The following is a 17,567-nucleotide window of genomic DNA, read 5'->3' as shown; positions in this document are numbered from 1 at the left end:
GATCTCGAGAAGAGGTCTCGCAAGGCGCTGAAGACACTCTACGAGCATGGCCTAGAGAGGCCGCTGAACACCGACGAGGACGGCCCCGCCCAGCTGCTTCCTCTCGTGGTGAAGGCGCTTGAGGAGGTCGTTGATGGTCTCGGTCCCATGGCGGAAGCAGAAGCTCGCGTCCTGTCTTCAGCCGCACTGACTCGCGTCCTCAGCCATCTGTACCTCCACGACCCAAACGCCCGCCTTAACGAGCTGCTGGAGCCTGTAGCTGAAGATCACTGCGAAGCCGCCGCTGTTGCGGTTGAAGGTCAAGTGGAGGCTTTTCTGGTGTCAGGACCCCGATTCCAAGTCACACCGATATAGCCTGTAACACCTCATATTATTGCGGCCTCACGCACGGTATTCCTACGGGTGTCGCCTTACCATGGCCGAGACCGTTTGCGCCTTTTGGCTCACATATATGATAGTGTCGGTAGCATCCATATGACAGAGAACCCGGGCCGACATGACTAGTCGTGAACCCAGAGTGGCACTAACTTACGGGAACAGGCATACATGAATCAACATTTAGCATGTCGGTTAGCAGCGTGTGAATTCGGGCTGTAGCACTGGGCTAACAGGACTCCGGTAACCCGGGCTATAGCAGGCTAGGCAGGACTCCGGATGTCACCGCGTGACATTTCCCTGAAGGGACAGACACAGGAACGAAGTGAATCACATGCCGGCCAGTCAAGTGTCCTGAGCAGTAGTGCTGGGCTAGCAGGACTCCGGTGAACCGGGCTGTAGCGGACTACTATGGCTCATGGAAGCACAAGACTACATTTCCCCATAAGAGAGGCTACCAAGGATAAACAACTAGGTTGTCGGATCCCACACATACCAAGCATTTCAATCATACACACAATATGCTCAATATGTGCAGTACAACATGGCATCACAACAAGACTCTACGACTCAGAGTATTATTCATTAGGCTCCGAGGAGCGAGATATTACAAACATGGGTCTCAAGACCCAACACTCAGAGCATACAAGTCAAAGCACATGCGGAACTTAACATGTCTGAGTACGGACATCTACAAATGGAAAAAGGCTAAGAAGCCTGACTATCTACCAGATCCTGCCGAGGGCACAAGATCGTAGCTGAGGTATCAAGCTAAACGTCGAAGTCCACGCGGAACTACTAGCGAGACTGAAACCTCTCTACAAAACATAAATTAAGCAAACGTGAGTACAATTGTACTCAGCAAGACTTACATCAGAACTAACTACATGTGCATCGGTATCAACAAAGGGGGTGGTGGAGTTTAACTGCAGCAAGCCAGCTTTGACTCAGTGGATAACCTGAACTACGACTACAAGCAACTCTTTTGAGGTGGCGCACACGAGTCCACATATTCACCATTCAATATACCACTATGGATCCGCTCCCGTCTCCCTATGGGAAGGCCATCCATAGCACTCACACTTATCTTGCGAGTTTTAGAGTATCCACTTTCACTTGTCTATGAACTGTTATAGGCAACCCAGAAGTCCTTTACCACGGACACGGCTATTCGAATAGATCATTTATAACCCTGCAGGGGTGTACTTCTTCACACACGCTCTCACCACTTACCGCCGTTTACATGACATGTACTCGGCAACCTTCAAGCAGAAGCCCAACGAGGGTGTCGGCCACGGCCTACCTAAACACTCAAGTCTCTAGTCCAGGTTTATCGCCTATCCAGGTTCCATCCGCAGGGAGTCCGGCCGAGGTTTCCACATACGGCCCCGGACGATGTGTACAGGGTTCCGAGAAACCAAACGGGCGCCCGGCATGCCCGGCCACGGTGTATCTACCGCATCATAGCCCACCCCTAGGGTCAGCGCTACGCACGGCCGCCAACACATATCCTATAAACACCAGAAACTAGTTGCAACTCCTGGACAGAGGACAAGGGTGATCAATAAGCCGAGAGGGTCCATTGGTTCGGGCCCAATGCATGGTAGTAACTGTTTCATGGATCACAAACACAAAACTCAGTTCCTAAGAACGGTTTCAATGAGACAACCCACCATGTACTCCTACATGGCCTCTCACCGCCACCTTTACCAAATCGTGTTCACACACTTAGCTCTCAATAGTAGGACATGTTTACACACCTCCGATTCATCCCCGATGAATCATACCTGACTCAACTCTAAGCAGTAGCAGGCATGACAAACAAACATGAATGAGTAGGCACATCAGGGCTCAAAAAACTCCTACTCATGCTAGTGGGTTTCATCTATTTATTATGGCAATGACAGGTCATGCAGAGGAAAAGGGTTCGACTACCGCAGCATGTAACCGTTGAATCATCATTGTCCTAATGCAGTAAAAGAGAGCAGGAGCGAGAGAGTGGGCTTGTATCAGAATGAACAAGGGGGTTGTGCTTGCCTGGCACTTCTGAAGATAGTAAAGCTCTTCATCGGTGTCATCGAATTCATCGCTGGATCAACGTCTACTGAGGGGGGACAAACACCGGCAACTGAGAAGGAACACAATCAACACATGGCGATATGCAACAATATGATGCATGCTATGACATGGCAATATGAATGTGTTTTGGCTAATGCAAAAAAAAGTCATTATTAATTGAAGTGGAATTCAAAACTATATCAAATTCCAACTCCAAACCTATTATGAAATTTGCCCTAATCATGTTTCATCCAAAAAAGTGAGATTAACTTGCTCAAACATGCATGAAAATGGTACAGATGGATTCCTTGAATTTTTCTGATAATTTTTCATACATAATTTATTTCATTTGGAGTTACGGTTTAATTTCTATGATTTTTAGAAGTTTTGGCTATTTTCTGGAATTTCCTGTAAAAGAATAAATCCAGTAAATGCTTTATTGCGTCAGTAGTGCGTCAGCGTGACGTCAGCAGTCAACTGGGACGTCCAGGTCAGACCTGACCAGTGGGTCCCACGTGTCAGTGTCATAGTCTAACTAATTTTTAGTTAGTCCTAATCCTAACTTAATTAGCAGGCGGGACCCATCTGTCACAAACCAGGGGGGTCGAGCTGGGCCCACCCGGGTCAACTCAGTCAGCAGGGGTCAAACCTCTGGTCAGCAGTGTCAATCCTGCCGGCGTTGAGTCGCCGGCGAGGCCGAGACGGCGAAGAGCGTTGGAAACGCTGCTCCGGCCACGGTTCGATGCGCGGGTGGGTGCTACGGGTATCTGGCAGTGTGGCGCATCCAACGGTGGCGTTGGTTGGTGCTGGGGTGGCCAGGAACGATGACGGCGTCGAGCCGGGTGGCGGCCGGAGCTTGGCCGTTGGTGGTTTTGCTGCTGCAGCGAGCTAGCGGGGAAATGGACGCACTAGCGAGGCGCTACGAGATGCGGTGAGTGCGTTAAGCACCCGCGCCTGACCAAATGGTCACCGGAGTGACGCCGGCATCGAGCTCGCACGGCGGCGTGCTACGGTGAGCAAGGGGGTGGCGTCTACGGCGAGGAAACGAAGCAGAGAAGAGGGGGGTTCGGTAGAGGGGCTCACGGCGGTTGCAGAACGCGTCTCAGCGGGCTCGGGGGAGGTCGGACGACGTCGGGGCGTTGCCGGCGATCTCGGAGGTCGGGGGTTGAAGATGACGGTGGTGACAGCGTTGCAGGCCTCCTACGGTCGCGTGCTTTGTCGTGTGGCTCCACGGCATCGAGGCGGAGCTAGGGGACCAGACGGTGAGGCGAGGCGTGCCCGGTCGCTGTGGTGGTGCTCGGCGGCGCGCTGCGCTGCGCTCGGGTGCGAGGTGGAGAGGGACCAGAAGAGGGGCGAGCAGGAGGAGAGTGAGAGAGGTCCGGGGGGGTGTCGTGGCGTCTCCCAGAGGCGTCCAGGCGTCAAGGGGGAGCGGCAAGCAGGAGGTGGCCGGAGCGCGTGGCCGCGCGCACGGGGCACACGCCCGGCGTCCTTCTGTCGCGAGGAAGACAACAGGGGGGGAGGCCAATGGGTTGGGCTGGCCAGCTGGGCCAGCCAGGTGGGCTTTGGTGGGTGCCAGGTAAGAGGCCCAGGTGCTGTTCTCTCTCTCTCTCTCTGCTGATTCTGCTTTTCTATTTCTTTTATTCCGTTTTGGTTTAGTAAAATACTAAACCATTTAACAAAATCCTGGAAATAATTAGGGGTGCTGTCTGAGTTATTCTAATGACCCATAACAACTTCCAGTATTTTGGGAGCACTTAAAATATATATAGCATTTAAATAGCTCCAAATCAAATATGTTTGAATTAATTCAAAGCCCAAAGATGTCCTGCAAAAATGTAAACCATTTTTTGGTAGATGCTTCCACCTCAAACCAGAAATGTTGAACATTTTTAGAGGGCATTTTGAGTTCAATGAAAAAGATTTTATTTTAACCCTAGTTGAATTCATTTGGTGCTAGGGTTTAAGCATCCCCATTTCATGATTAATTGAAAATGAAAATGATGCATGGATGCAATGCCACTAATTACAAAAAGATTTCTAGGGCTGTGACAGCTGGGGATGTTCCGCGGCTTTGTCTCCGATCCTCTATCTGGCGATGCCGCGGATCCTGCGGCTGAAGGTGAGAACATCATCGTCGACGGGGGAGCACCTTCCGCAGGCGATGGCGATATCCAGGGGTGACCTGTGGCTACTCTTCCTGTTTCATTCCTGCAACATGTATCAGGCCTCATGGAGGCATTTAGAATTTTCATTTGGTGTTGTGAGAACAATATGCTTGTAATATTTTCTTTGAGATTTGGTGATTTCCTTCCTATTTGCTTTGCGTTCTACGTCGGCAGAGCCCGGCCCCACGCATACCTCAACCACCATTGGGCTGACCGGAGACCAGGACGGACCAAGGAGTGAGGGGCTATGTGACCAATTAGGCTCTTGAGTCACGATGCTCAAGAGTCCCCCTTGACGCGCAAACAACATATAGGGAGAGTTCGTGAGGATAGATTAATATTCTACGTTGGGAGAGCCCGGCCCCGCACATACCTCAACCGCCATTGGGCCGACCGGAGACCAGGACGGACCAAGGAGTGAGGGGCTATGCGACCAGTTAGGCTCTTGAGTCGCGATGCTCAAGAGTCCCCCTTGACGTGCAAACAACTTCCATACCTGCCTCGCCGAGACCTCGGGAGGGGCGCACGACGCCCAGGTCCGGGGGCCTGGTTGGGTGGCGTGCGCTTGGGCATGACCCGAGAGCAGCCCCCGTGCCCAGCCCCCTCATGTGGCTCTTCCGAGGGAAGGCGTTGTGGCAAGGCTGGGCGCTGAGCTCTGGGCTTCGTAAGGTTGGTACGACCATGGGGCCGCCCTCAGTTCTTTATCACCAGTGCGGAGCATAGTGCTTCCGCTTGTGCATGGGCATAGCCGCTCCTCGGCAGTGTCGTCAGCCATCACAGAGCATGGTGCTTCCACTTGGGCGTGGGATGGGGGGCCCTCCGAGAGGAGCCCCCGGGGCATGTACAGTCCCGCCCTGACACATGGCTTGCACGGCAGGGCTACGAGGTGTATCTGGGCACTCGTGAGCCAGCGTGGGACTCACGAGGCCCTACCTGAAGGCGGGGTTGCGTCTGGTCTTGAGTCTTGGAGACTGTATGTTCCTGCAAGGCAGTTAGATGCAAGCACTCTACGTCCTCAGGTCCCGGCCCTCAAGCGAGCTCAGCCGCCGCTGGTATGCCAGGTCGCGATGCCGTGGTCATGGCCAGGGGGTGAGGGCTGGAGAGCCAATAAGAGCTCCTGAGTCGCGATGCTCAGGAGCCCTGTCTACGTTCTGGGAACAGGGGTCCCCAGACTTGCCTGCCTGCGGCCCATGGCGTGGCTGAGCTAGTAGGCCATATGGCCCATCTTCGTCAACAAGGCACCCAAGATCCTTGCGAGGGTCCAAGCCTCGTGAGGCGGACGACGCAAGACCTCCTATGGAGTGACCTAGCTAGGTAGGCTCATGAGGAGCGGAGATATCAAGGCGGGCCGAACCTCACGAGACTCTCATGACGTGAGCCATGACGATCGACACCAGGCGGGCGCCAGCGCGCGCAGCGTCCTTGCTTCCTCTTTGCTGCAAAGGAGGCAACCGCATCCGCGGAGTACCAAGGCATCAGGCAAAGGTTGCCTTTTCGGTGCAACAATACCAAGACCATGGACTGCAAGACGGAGGTCATCGTGGAGCCCAAGACGGCGTCACCCCAGAGCCTTTCACAGGCGCAGACTACCTTTTGTCAAGATAGCTTGTACTAGCTGTCCCCCTTCGAATTAGCCCACCATTGTTGGCTCCCTTCCCGCTCAATATTTGGGAAGAGGACCAGGGCCTCTATAAATCGGACTAGCCACCACAGTAGAGGGGATCTTGGCTGAGAGAGACCTCATCAGATCCAGAGATACACACAAGTCTGAAAGCACAAGAACACCTCAACCTCAAGAGGCTGTTCTTCCCTTGTACTGTTCATCATCAGCCCAAGAGGCAATCCACCACCACCACCACCACACTGGAGTAGGGTATTACACCACAACAGTGGCCCGAACCAGTATAAACCCCGTGTCTTTCTGTTTTGTGAGTGTCGAGTTCGTCCGCAAGATCGTAGCGAGCTAGATCATAGATCGGTAGGAGGGAAAGACTCCGCGCGCACCCTAGTGTTCGAACCTTAAGTGTTAGCCGGAGCCCCACATCCGACATTTGGCGCGGTAGGTAGGGGTGCGCCAGAGCTCCTCTCCACCGACTTGCGCCCCGCGCCACCGCACTTCGCTCCCATGGCCGGTGCCCCGCCACCCACGTCTGCGGCCGACACCAGCAACAGGGAGTCTGGGTACTGAGCCCTGGCCCCCGCCCTGCGGCGAGTGCAGTGGCCAACCAAGTTCAAGCCGGAGATGCTGCCGCGTTACGACGGTGCGGCAGACCCGGCGTCGTTCCTGCTGACGTATGAGGAGGCCGTCCTCAATGCCGGGGGCAACGACAAGATCATGGCCAAGTTGTTCCCCATGGCCCTCGCCAGCGAGCCGCGCACCTGGCTGCTCGACCTCCCGGGATCCACGGTGGCATCCTGTGGGGAACTCCGCGACCTCTTCGCCGCGCGCTATGCGGTGCCGGTGCACCACGCAGTCGCGGCACTGCTGGGTGGCTCTCAAGAACCACCTTTAGATCGCCACATCAAACCTTTCTTTCGTTAGATTGGGGCAGCCACCAGGCGCCCGGGGGCTCCGCCAGGTTGGGCCGCACCGGAGGCCAACCTTACCTTCAGCTCGGAAGACCACCCTGACTCCACCGCCGACTCCGGGGTGCTCCCGATGTTTTGCACGCCCACCATCTACAACGTGGCCGTTACCAAGACCCTCGTCGACGGCGGCGCCGGCCTCAACTTGCTCTCCGTAGAAGCCTTCAGCCTCCTTCATGTGCCGCTCGAGCGGCTCGGCCTCAGCAAGCCCTTCCTGGGCGTGGGTGGTGGAGCTGCCCACTCTCTAGGGCAGATCCACCTCCCTGTCACCTTTGGCACGCGAGACAATTATCGCACTGAGCTGGTGGACTTTGACATCACCCGCATCGGTCTCCCATACAACGCCATCCTCGGGTACCCGGCTCTCACTCAGTTCATGGCGGCGACTCACCCGACCTACAACCTCATGAAGATGCCAGGGAGCAAGGGTGTCCTCAGCATCAAGGGGGACACTCAGGAGGCCGTGACGGCACTCAGGCTCGCCTTCAAGACCGCGGCGGCGGCACAGCCATCCGGCGCCGGTGCGCCCGAGGCCAAGCAGACCGCGCCCACCAAGAAGAGGAAGCTGCTCACCCAAGACAAGGCAGAGACCAAACAGGTGCTGGTCAACGAGGACGGGTCTTCAGGACCCACCTTCACCATAGGAACCGGCCTTGACCCGGGACAAGAAGAAGCTTTGGTGAGGTTTTTGCGCGCGAACAAGGAGATATTCGCGTGGGAGCCCAATCAGCTGGTAGGGGTCCCGAGGGAGGTAATCTAGCATCATCTAAGGGTGTGCCCCAACGTACGCCCCGTGAAGGAGCGAGCGAGACGGAAGTCCACTGAGAAGCAGGCCTTCATCGTCCAAGAGACACGCAAGCTGGAGGCGGCAGGTACCATCCGAGAAGTTCGATACACCGAATTGCTGGCGAACCCCGTCGTAGTACCGAAGAAAGGTGGGAAGGAACGGATGTGCGTCGACTTCACCAACCTCAACAAAGCCTGCCCCCAAGATCCGTTCCCCCTTCCGCGCATCGATCAAATCATCGACTCCACCGCCGAGTGCGATTTGTTGTGTTTCCTGGATGCGCTCTCTGGATACCATCAGATCAAGATGGCGGTGGAGGATGTGGATAAGACAGCCTTCTTGACACCATGTGAGATGTACTGCTACACCTGCATGCCTTTCGGCCTTCGCAATGCGGGCGCAACCTTTCAGCGGCTGATGCACATCGCCTTGCGGCGGCATATCGGCAGGAACATAGAGGCCTACGTTGATGACATAGTGGTCAAATCTCGCGAGGTGAGGACGTTGATTCAAGACTTGGAGGAGACCTTTGAGAGTTTGCGCCGGGTGAACTTGAGGCTTAACCCGGAGAAGTGCGTGTTTGGCGTCCCCTCTGGCAAGCTGCTAGGGTTTCTCGTATCCCACAGAGGGATCGAGGCGAACCCAGAGAAGATGAAGGCCATCGAAGACATGAGCCCACCATAGACCCTCAAGGAGATGCAAAAGCTGGCAGGATGGGTGACCGTGTTAGGGTGTTTCATCTCTAAGCTAGGCGAGCGCGCCTTACCCTTCTTTAATCTCATGAAGAAGAAAGGCCCCTTCGAGTGGACCCCGGAGGCTGACCGGGCCTTCCAAGACCTCAAGAAATACCTCACCAGCCCCCCGGTGATAGTGGCACCACGGCCTCTCGAGCCTCTGGTACTCTACCTTGCCGCCACCCCGTACTCCGCCAGCGTGGCGCTGGTGGCGGTTTGGGAGGAGCGCAAAGACAAGAGTGTGTTGCCCCATGCCAGAGCTGATGCAGCGCAAGGTCAAGAAGGCACATTAGAGCCATCAGCGGCGGAAGATCAAGCTCGGCAGGGCAACACCGTGGGAACTCGTGAGGATGGCCAAGCCTCAGGAAACCCTCCACCTCAGGATATGCCACAATATCCGCAAGACCCGAGCCTCAACAGCATGCCAACCCTCGTTGAGCACCCGGTGTACTTCATCAGCACCGTACTGCGGGACGCAAGGGCATGCTACCCCATGCCGCAAAAGCTCCTGCTCGCACTCTTGGTGGCCTCGCGCAAGCTACGGCACTACTTCCAGGGGCACCCCATCAAGGTCGTCTCATCTTACCCATTGGAGAGGGTACTGAGGAGCCCAAACTCAGCCAGAAGGGTCGCTGAATGGAACAACGAGCTGCAAGCATTCCAGTTGGAGTTCAGCACCACCAGGGTCATCAAGGGAGCTGTGCTCGCCGATTTTGTGGCAGAATGGACAGATGCCCCGGCTCTTGAGGAAGGAGAAGACCGGTCCACCTCCCCAGGAAGTGAGGCACCAGACGGCTGGGTCATGTATTTTGATGGCACCTTTGCGCACAAGGGCGCGGGGGCTGGAGCAGTGCTCATGTCGCCCACTCAGGACAAGCTTTACTACGTCGGGCAACTCTGCTTCCAGCACGGCGAGAAGGTCTCCAACAATATCGCAGAATACGAAGGCCTCATAGCCGACCTGAAGGCTGCAACGGCTCTGGAGGTGAGGCGCCTTACCATCAAGGGCGACTCGCAGCTCCTCGTTAACTTCTCCAACAAAGTGTATGAGCCAAAGGACGAGCACATGGAGGCCTACCTTGCAGAGGTGCGCAAGATGGAAAAGCAGTTCTCAGGCTTGGAGCTGCAGCACGTGCCCCGGGGCACCAACAAGGAAGCCGATGACATCGCCAAGAGAGCATCCAAGCGGCATCCGCAAGAGCCCGACGTCTTCAAAGGGCGGCTCTTCAAGCCGCCAGCTACGCCACCTCCTTCAAGGATGACTCAGCCTCGGGAGGAGCTCCCGCAGCCCCCGGCCACGGGAGCCCCAGCTTGCGGCTCAACCTCAGGAGCTCGGCTACTCTTGGCGCTTGAGCCCCAGGAGGGGTGCTGGACCAAGGAGTTCAAGGAGTACCTGATGCACGGGACACTGCCAGAGAAGGAAGAAGACGCGGAGTGTGTGGCCCGACAGGCCACGACATACTGCATTCAAGACGGGAGTTGTACAGGAAACGGCCGAACGATGTCACGCTGCGCTGCATCTCCAGCGATCAAGGGAGGGAGCTGCTGATTGACATACACGGCGGGGACTATGGACATCACTCATCAGCGCGGACCCTCATTGGCAAGGCCTTCCGCAGCAGATTCTATTGGTCCACAGCACTCAACGATGCAGCCGAGCTGGTGAAGTCCTGCGAAGCTTGGCAATTCCACGCCAAGCAAATCCATCAGCCTGCTCAGGGCCTCCAAACCATCCCACTCACGTGGCCGTTCACGGTCTGGGGGATAGACATCCTAGGCCTGTTCCCACGAGCGCCAAGGGGCTACTGGTATCTCTACGTCGCCATCGACAAGTGCACCAAGTGGGCGGAAGTGGAAGCCGTCCGAACCATTCCAGCCGGCTCCGTTGTCAGGTTCATCAAGGGCCCTGTGAGCCGCTTCGGGGTCCCCAACCGCATCATCATAGATAACGACTCACAGTTCACTAGTAACCTCTTTAAAACCAACTATGCTAACCTTGGAACGCAGATCTGCTACGCTTCGGTGGCCTACCCCAGGAGCAATGATCAGGCTGAGCGCGCCAACGCTGAGTCCTGAGGGGCCTCAAGACCAGGACCTTCAAGAAGAAGCTGGAGGCCTGTGGCAGGGGCTGGCAAGACGAGCTCCAGTCCGTGCTATGGTCCATCCGCACCACCGCTACCAAGCCAACGGGCGAGACTCCATTCTTCCTCATCTACAGAGTTGAAGCAGTCCTCCCTCACGAGGTCAAGCATCGCTCCGCATGGGTTTTGGCGTTCGAGAAAACACATCAGGACACCATGCGGGGGATGGATCTCGTGCTGGGGGAGGAACGTCAATGCGAAGCTGCATTAATGGCGGCAAGATACCAGCAAGCGTTGCGGCGTTACCACTACCACAACATTCGCTCCTGGACGCTCGAGACGGGTGACCTGGTCCTGAGGCGGGTCCGCTCCAGGCAAGGGTTGCACAAGCTCTCACCCATGTGGGAGGGCCCATTTAGGGTCGTCCACATCTCCAAGCCTGGCGCCGTGCGCCTGGAGACGCAAGAAGGGACACCTATCCAAAATGCCTGGAACATCCAGCACATTCGGAAGTTCTACCCATGAAGCAAGGCCCAGAGCCTGTGAAGCAAGGCCCAGAGCCTATGAAGCAAGGCCCAAAGCCTGTGAAGCAAGGCCCAGAGCCTGTGAAGAAAGGCCCAGAGCCTGTGAAGAAGGCCCGGTGCCTGTGAAGAATCACCGCCCGTGACACTCTCACGTAATAATGAGTTGGGGCTGTACACGCCCTAGAGTCTCAGGAGCACCGGCCTCAGGCCCTGGGGCTCCCTCCCACGCCTAGTGGACAGCACCTAGCTCCGCACTGGTGAGAAGACTTGAAGACAAGATTAGGTGCCGGACGCGGCTTTTCATTTGCTTTCTATTGTTGGCTTGCTTCTCCTTAATCAAGTTTGCCTTCGGCGTTCCTTGCTGATTTGGTTCCTTCGCCTTTTACCGCATTTTCGGCTCTGGTTTGCTCATGATCTCTCTCTCTCGCATACCTCGCAAGGGGGCTAGGCAAGTGCCCTCGCGAGCATTTTTCTTCTCTCTGTCTTCTCGCGAGTCACCCTCGTTCGAGCCTGAAAGCTGTCACATCTCTCCTAATCCTTGCCCCTCGGGTACCGCGATACAAAGCGCCAAGTCAAGGTTTGGGTGAACAGCAAATCCTCTAGCACACCCGCTAACAATTTTTTTGCAGTTTCTGAGCAAATGCAGGCATCTCGTGAAGGAAAGGGCGTCCCAAACGCACTAGGTTAAGTTTTATTTGCACAAAATAACAACATGGCATGGGAATAACACGCACGTTGCATTAACCAAGAACCACAGTTCGATACACACCCCTCTGGGCCCATACTGGTTTCATTTTCTGATGCAGGAAAAAAGCAAAAAGCTAAACAAAGCGGCGCTTTAGCAATCCGCGGAGGCAGGCCCTTGGCAACGCCCGGAGCCTAGCCAGACCCCTCCTCATGCTTCACGAAGGCGCGGCGACAAGATGACCCGCTGCCACCTTCGAAGCGGGCGCGGTGGCGCGGCGGCTGGTCGTAGCCACCGCTGCTAGAGCTGTCACCGGAGGAAGAGCCGCCGTAGCTGGAAGAGATGCGGTCGCCGCCGAGGGTAAGGTCGCCCTCATCCTCGTCGCCACAGTCGCCATGGCCAAGCACCTCCTCACCGTCGTTCGTCTCGGGGCAGCACCCAACGCGGCGACCATCTTCTCGGAACACTCTCACGTAGAGGGTCGACCCACCGTCATACCTGAAGTGGAGCGTGCACCGCCTGCCCAGGCCGCGCGCGCGGGCGAACGTCTGCCAACAGCGGGCCAGGGCTATGCTGCCCGCGGCGGAAGTCTCGACCGCGACCCAAGAGGCCTTGCTGCAGCAACCATCCGCCTGCAACCAGTGCCCGCCTGGACAGGGGCCGGCAGTTCATCGACAAGGAAGCACGGAAGCTGGAGCCAGTTGCCGGCCGGGTTCTCCGACCAGACAATGAACTCCGGCGACACCTCCGGGGAACCGGGGCCCTCGCGAGGGGCCTTCCCCTTCTCGGCGGCAGAGAACTTCCTTCGTGGCGCCATCGGAGGCACTGCAAGCAATGAAGCGAAGAAGAAGCGAGCAAGCGAGGAAGAGATGGGCCACGGGGGCTCCGCCCCCTCCCCATTTATAGCAAGAGGGGGCCAACCAGCATTTCCCACGATCGCAGGTAATGATGGTTTCCCTTGCATGTCGCAGGGACTTGTCAAGTCATGCAGTTGCCGAGGCAGCATGGGGAAGCAGAGACGCCCACGTCCAATCAACCGCTACGCATCAACCGAGGTCGCAGGCTTTTGGGGCCCACGGTGCTCCGAACTTGACCCTTGGCTTCGCCACGAAGCCAGGCCCCAGTGCACCTTGGGCCCGAGGGCTACTGTCGGCGTTCTGGGAACGGGGGTCCCCAGACTTGCCTGCATGCGGCCCATCGCGTGGCTGAGCCAGCAGGCCGCACGGCCCATCTTCGTCAACAAGGCACCCAAGATCCTCGCGAGGGTCCAAGCCTCGCGAGGCGGACGATGCAAGACCTCCTCTGGAGTGACCTAGCTAGGTAGGCTCATGAGGAGTGGAGATATCAAGGCGGGCCGAACCTCACGAGACTCTTGTGACGTGAGCCATGACAATCGACACCAGGCGGGCGCCAGCATGCGTAGCGTCCTTGTTTCCTCTTTGGTGCGAAGGAGGCAAGCGCAGCCGCGGAGTACCGAGGGATCAGGCAAAGGTTGCCATTTCGGTGCAACAAGACCAAGACCATGGACTGCAAGACAGAGGTCATCGTGGAGCCCAAGACGGCATCACCTCAGAGCCTTTCACAGGCGCAGACTACCTTTTGTCAGGATAGCTTGTACTAGCTATCCCCCTTCGAATTAGCCTGCCATTGTTGGCTCCCTTCCCGCTCAATATTTGGGAAGAGGACCAGGGCCTCTATAAATAGGACTAGCCACCACAGTAGAGGGGATCTTGGCTGAGAGAGACCTCATCAGACCCAGAGATACACACAAGTCCGAAAGCACAAGAACACCTCAACCTCAGGAGGTTGTTCTTCCCTTGTACTTTTCATCATCATCCCAAGAGGCAATCCACCACCACCACACTGGAGTAGGGTATTACACCACAACGGTGGCCCGAACCAGTATAAACCCCGTGTCTTTCTCTGTGGTGAGTTCGTCGAGTTCGTCCGCAAGATCTTAGCAAGCTAGATCATAGATCGGTAGGAGGGAAAGACTTCGTGCGCACCCCAGTGTTCGAACCTTAAGGGTTAGCCAGAACCCCACATCCGACAAGTCCCCCTTTTAACGTGCAAGCGGATTGCATAGGATGAACAAACCCATGGTGGGCAGCAATTGAGCAGGTGATAGCAGTTGGCAGGTTAAGCAGGGAAGGCAAATCAGCTTGGATAAATGCAGGAAGATACATGCCACCGGGTCCGGCCCGAGCGGCTTGGGGATGATGCAACCCGAGGGGCGCCCCCAAGAAGGTAAGCTCAAGACATAAGCAAAAGAGGTACACATTGTAGGGACGGACCCACGCGGCCTGGGAATAATGCAGCCCGAGGGGCGCTCCCAGCTGAACGAGCTTGGAAGATGTCACCTGATTCTTTAGACAAAGTAGAGTTGGTGCAGCTGAAGGCATGCGTTGGAGAAATGACTCCTCATGAGCCGCCAGGACCCTGAACCTCGGGAGGCTCTGGGGGCTCGGGAGGTTCCCTGAAGACCGTCTCCATCTCCTCCAGAACGGCATGGTGCCTGGCTTCCTGAGCCGCTAGGACACGTCGCATGATGCGCTGATAGGCCGACGCCACGCTCGGCAAGCCAAAGGGCATACGAACGTAGCTGTGCGGCGGGCCCTCGTAGCGACCCACACGCGAAGGCTAGAAACACTCGTGAGATGCGGCCCTGTTGAGCCCTGGGACGTCGATGCAGACACGCAGCCCGGCATCCTCGCTAGGATGCAGAGCTGCGCCTTGGGGGCTGACGTCGCCGCGTATGGCTCTTGCTTCTTGCAGTTCCTGGATGGTCTTGGTGATGAACTCATGGGTGGTGGGCACTCCTTGACCTGTGCTCTCCTGAGGGTCACGTACCGCAAAGCATGCTTCCAAGTGGTGCCCAAGCGCCTCCCTCGTGAGGTTGGCAAGGTATCAGGCCCTCCAAAAGAGAGCCCCCGAGCCCTTCTAGTGGAGGGCGCCGGGCGCGCCTTCCTATGCGACGGTGGGAGGCGCCCCTGGAGCGGGCTCTGGTCCTGATGTGGCTTCTGCCGCGACGCCATCCTCCTGAGGTCATGCGCGGCGCAACCGCTTCTTCTTGGGGATGGTCTCCAGAGGGCCCTCGTTTCTGTTGTCGGGGTCGTCGATTGCAGCGGCTTGAAAGGCACGCTCAAGGGAGCACACCGCGTCTCTCTCTTCACACGGGATCGTGATGATTCCTCCGCTTCCTAGCATCTTGAGAACGTTGTAGCCGTGATGAGTGACTGCCATGAACTTGGCCAGGGCCGGATACCCGAGGATGGCATTGTACAGCAGGTGGATGTGCGCGACGTCGAAGTCGATGAGCTCGGTGCGGTAGTTCTTGTGCTCCCGAAGGTGACAGGCAGGCGGACCTGCCCTATCGGCATGGTGGAGCCGTCAGTCACTCCTGAGAAAGGCTTGGTGGGCTGGAGCTGCTGATATGGCACTTGGAGGTTGTCGAAGGTGTCGACGGACAGGACGTTGAGCCCTGCGCCGCCATCGATGAGGGTCTTGGTGACCTGCACATTGCTGATGACTAGGGAACACAGCATAGGGAGGGTGCCAGCAGTGGCTGCGCACTTGAGTTGATCCGCCGAGTTGAAAGTGATGGCGCATTGGGACCACCTGAGCGGGCGCGTGGCCTCGAGCTTGGTAAGCGCAACGTTCACCTTGCGAGCAAACTGCTTGAAGACGCGCTGGGAGGCTGGGGCCTGGGCGCCGCCCAAAATTCAGGCGATCGCGCGCGGCTCCTGGAAGCCCCCAGCCCCCTCGTCCTGGCGGTGGTCGTTGTTCCTTCTTGGTGGTGGCAGCGGGGGAAGACCGGCATTGCCATGGGGGCAATCTTCACGAGGCGGATCCCTCCAGGCACCCTCGCGAGGTTGGCCTGCCAGCGGTCCTCACGAGGCCGGTCGCGCCACTCTTGGCGCGGGCCACGGTCGTCCCAGCGTCCGCCTCCATGTCCTCCTCCGCGGCCGTAGCCCCGGTCGTTGCACTCGGGGCGTCGACCGTAGAGTCCTTCTCATATGGCTCTGAGCTATTGACAGTCGCTGGTGTTGTAGGTGTTTAGGTTGTGGAAGGCGCAGAATGGTCGGCCGTTCTTGGATGACTCGGGCTGATCTCTGCCCCGCTTTATGTCGGGCTCCGCTGCGAGCACAGCTACCTCCTTGCGCTTTACGTCCTTGGCCTTGGCCTTCTTCTCCTCCGCGCCCATGGCTGGCGGCTCAAGGAGAGAGAGGTGCCCCTCCTTAGCTCTTGTGCACCTGTTCGCCAGGTTGAACAACTCCTGAGATATGGAGAGCTCCTCGTGGATGGCGAGCTCTTCCTTCATCTTGACGTCACAGACACCGTCGGAGAACACGGAGATGATGGCCTCGTCCGTGACCTTGGGGATCTTGAGGCGGGTGTTGTTGAAGCGCTCGATGTACTTCTAGAGGGTCTCTCCTGGCTGCTGCCTGGTGCGGCGTAGGTCACCCGCGGCCGGTGGACAGTCGCGAGTGCCCTGGAAGTTGGCGACGAAGCGGTCGCGCATCTCGTCCCATGAGGAGATCAAGCCGTGCTGCAGGTTCAGGAGCCAGGAGCGAGCTCCATCCTTCAGAGCCATGGGAAACCAGTTTGCCATGACCTTTTTGTCGCTGCTGACCGCTTCAATGCTCAGCTCATAGAGCTGCAGGAACTCCGCGGGGTCGGCAGTACCATCGTAGCGAGGAGGCTGATCTGGCTTGAACTTGCCCAGCCAAGCGACGCTACGCAGCTCAGGAGTGAAGGAGCGGCAGCCAGCCGTGGTTGCTGGGCCCACCTCGGAGGTGGAGCTTGGTCTTGACGAGGTCCGCGCTGCACTGCTACGGGTTGTGCGCGTTCTTGACGAGGTGGCGCGGGGAGCGCAGGTGCAGCTTCTCGCGGCCGCGAAATTTCTTGGCAGCTTCTCTCTTGGGGCTGAGGTGGTGGAGGCGCGGCATGAGCCCCGTCGCCGATGGCTGGTTGAGGGGGAGGCAGAGAGTGGGATGGTGCCGGAGAGCCCCCCACGGCACGGACAAGCCCGGCGACGCGTTCGAGCCACTCCTCGTAGAGGTCGTCAATGGGGTGGTAGCGCAGGAGCTCGTTCGCTACGAGGAGCCTGGTGCGCGTGAGACAAAGAACCGGCAGGGGTCAGCGATGGAGTGGCGGTGCGGCCGTCCTACCACACCAAAGGATGCAGCAAGGACACCTGCTGCTCGTTCCCCGCCGGGCCGGTGGCAGCGTTGGCAGCGTGGGACGGAGAACGGTGATGTGGCCCACCAACGGGAGCCGTCTGAGCAACACGGGCGGTGAGTGCAGCCCGGTGCTTAGCTCGAGCACGGCAGGCGTCCGCCATGGAGACGACGGAGCGATGGAGCGACGAACAGATGGAAGGGAGGCTACATCACACCCCTACCTAGCGCGCCAAATGTCGAATGTGGGGTTCCCGCAAACCCTTAAGGTTCGAACACTCAGGTGCGAGCGGAGTCTTTCCTTCCCACTAATCGACGCCCTAGCTCACTAAGATCTTGCGGACAAACTCGACGAACTCGCAACACAGAAAGACACAAGATTTATACTGGTT

The sequence above is a fragment of the Triticum urartu genome, chromosome 6 (genome assembly GCF_003073215.2).
Source record: "Triticum urartu cultivar G1812 chromosome 6, Tu2.1, whole genome shotgun sequence".
In the NCBI taxonomy this organism is placed as follows: domain Eukaryota; kingdom Viridiplantae; phylum Streptophyta; class Magnoliopsida; order Poales; family Poaceae; genus Triticum; species Triticum urartu.
This window is presented reverse-complemented; position numbering follows the sequence as displayed.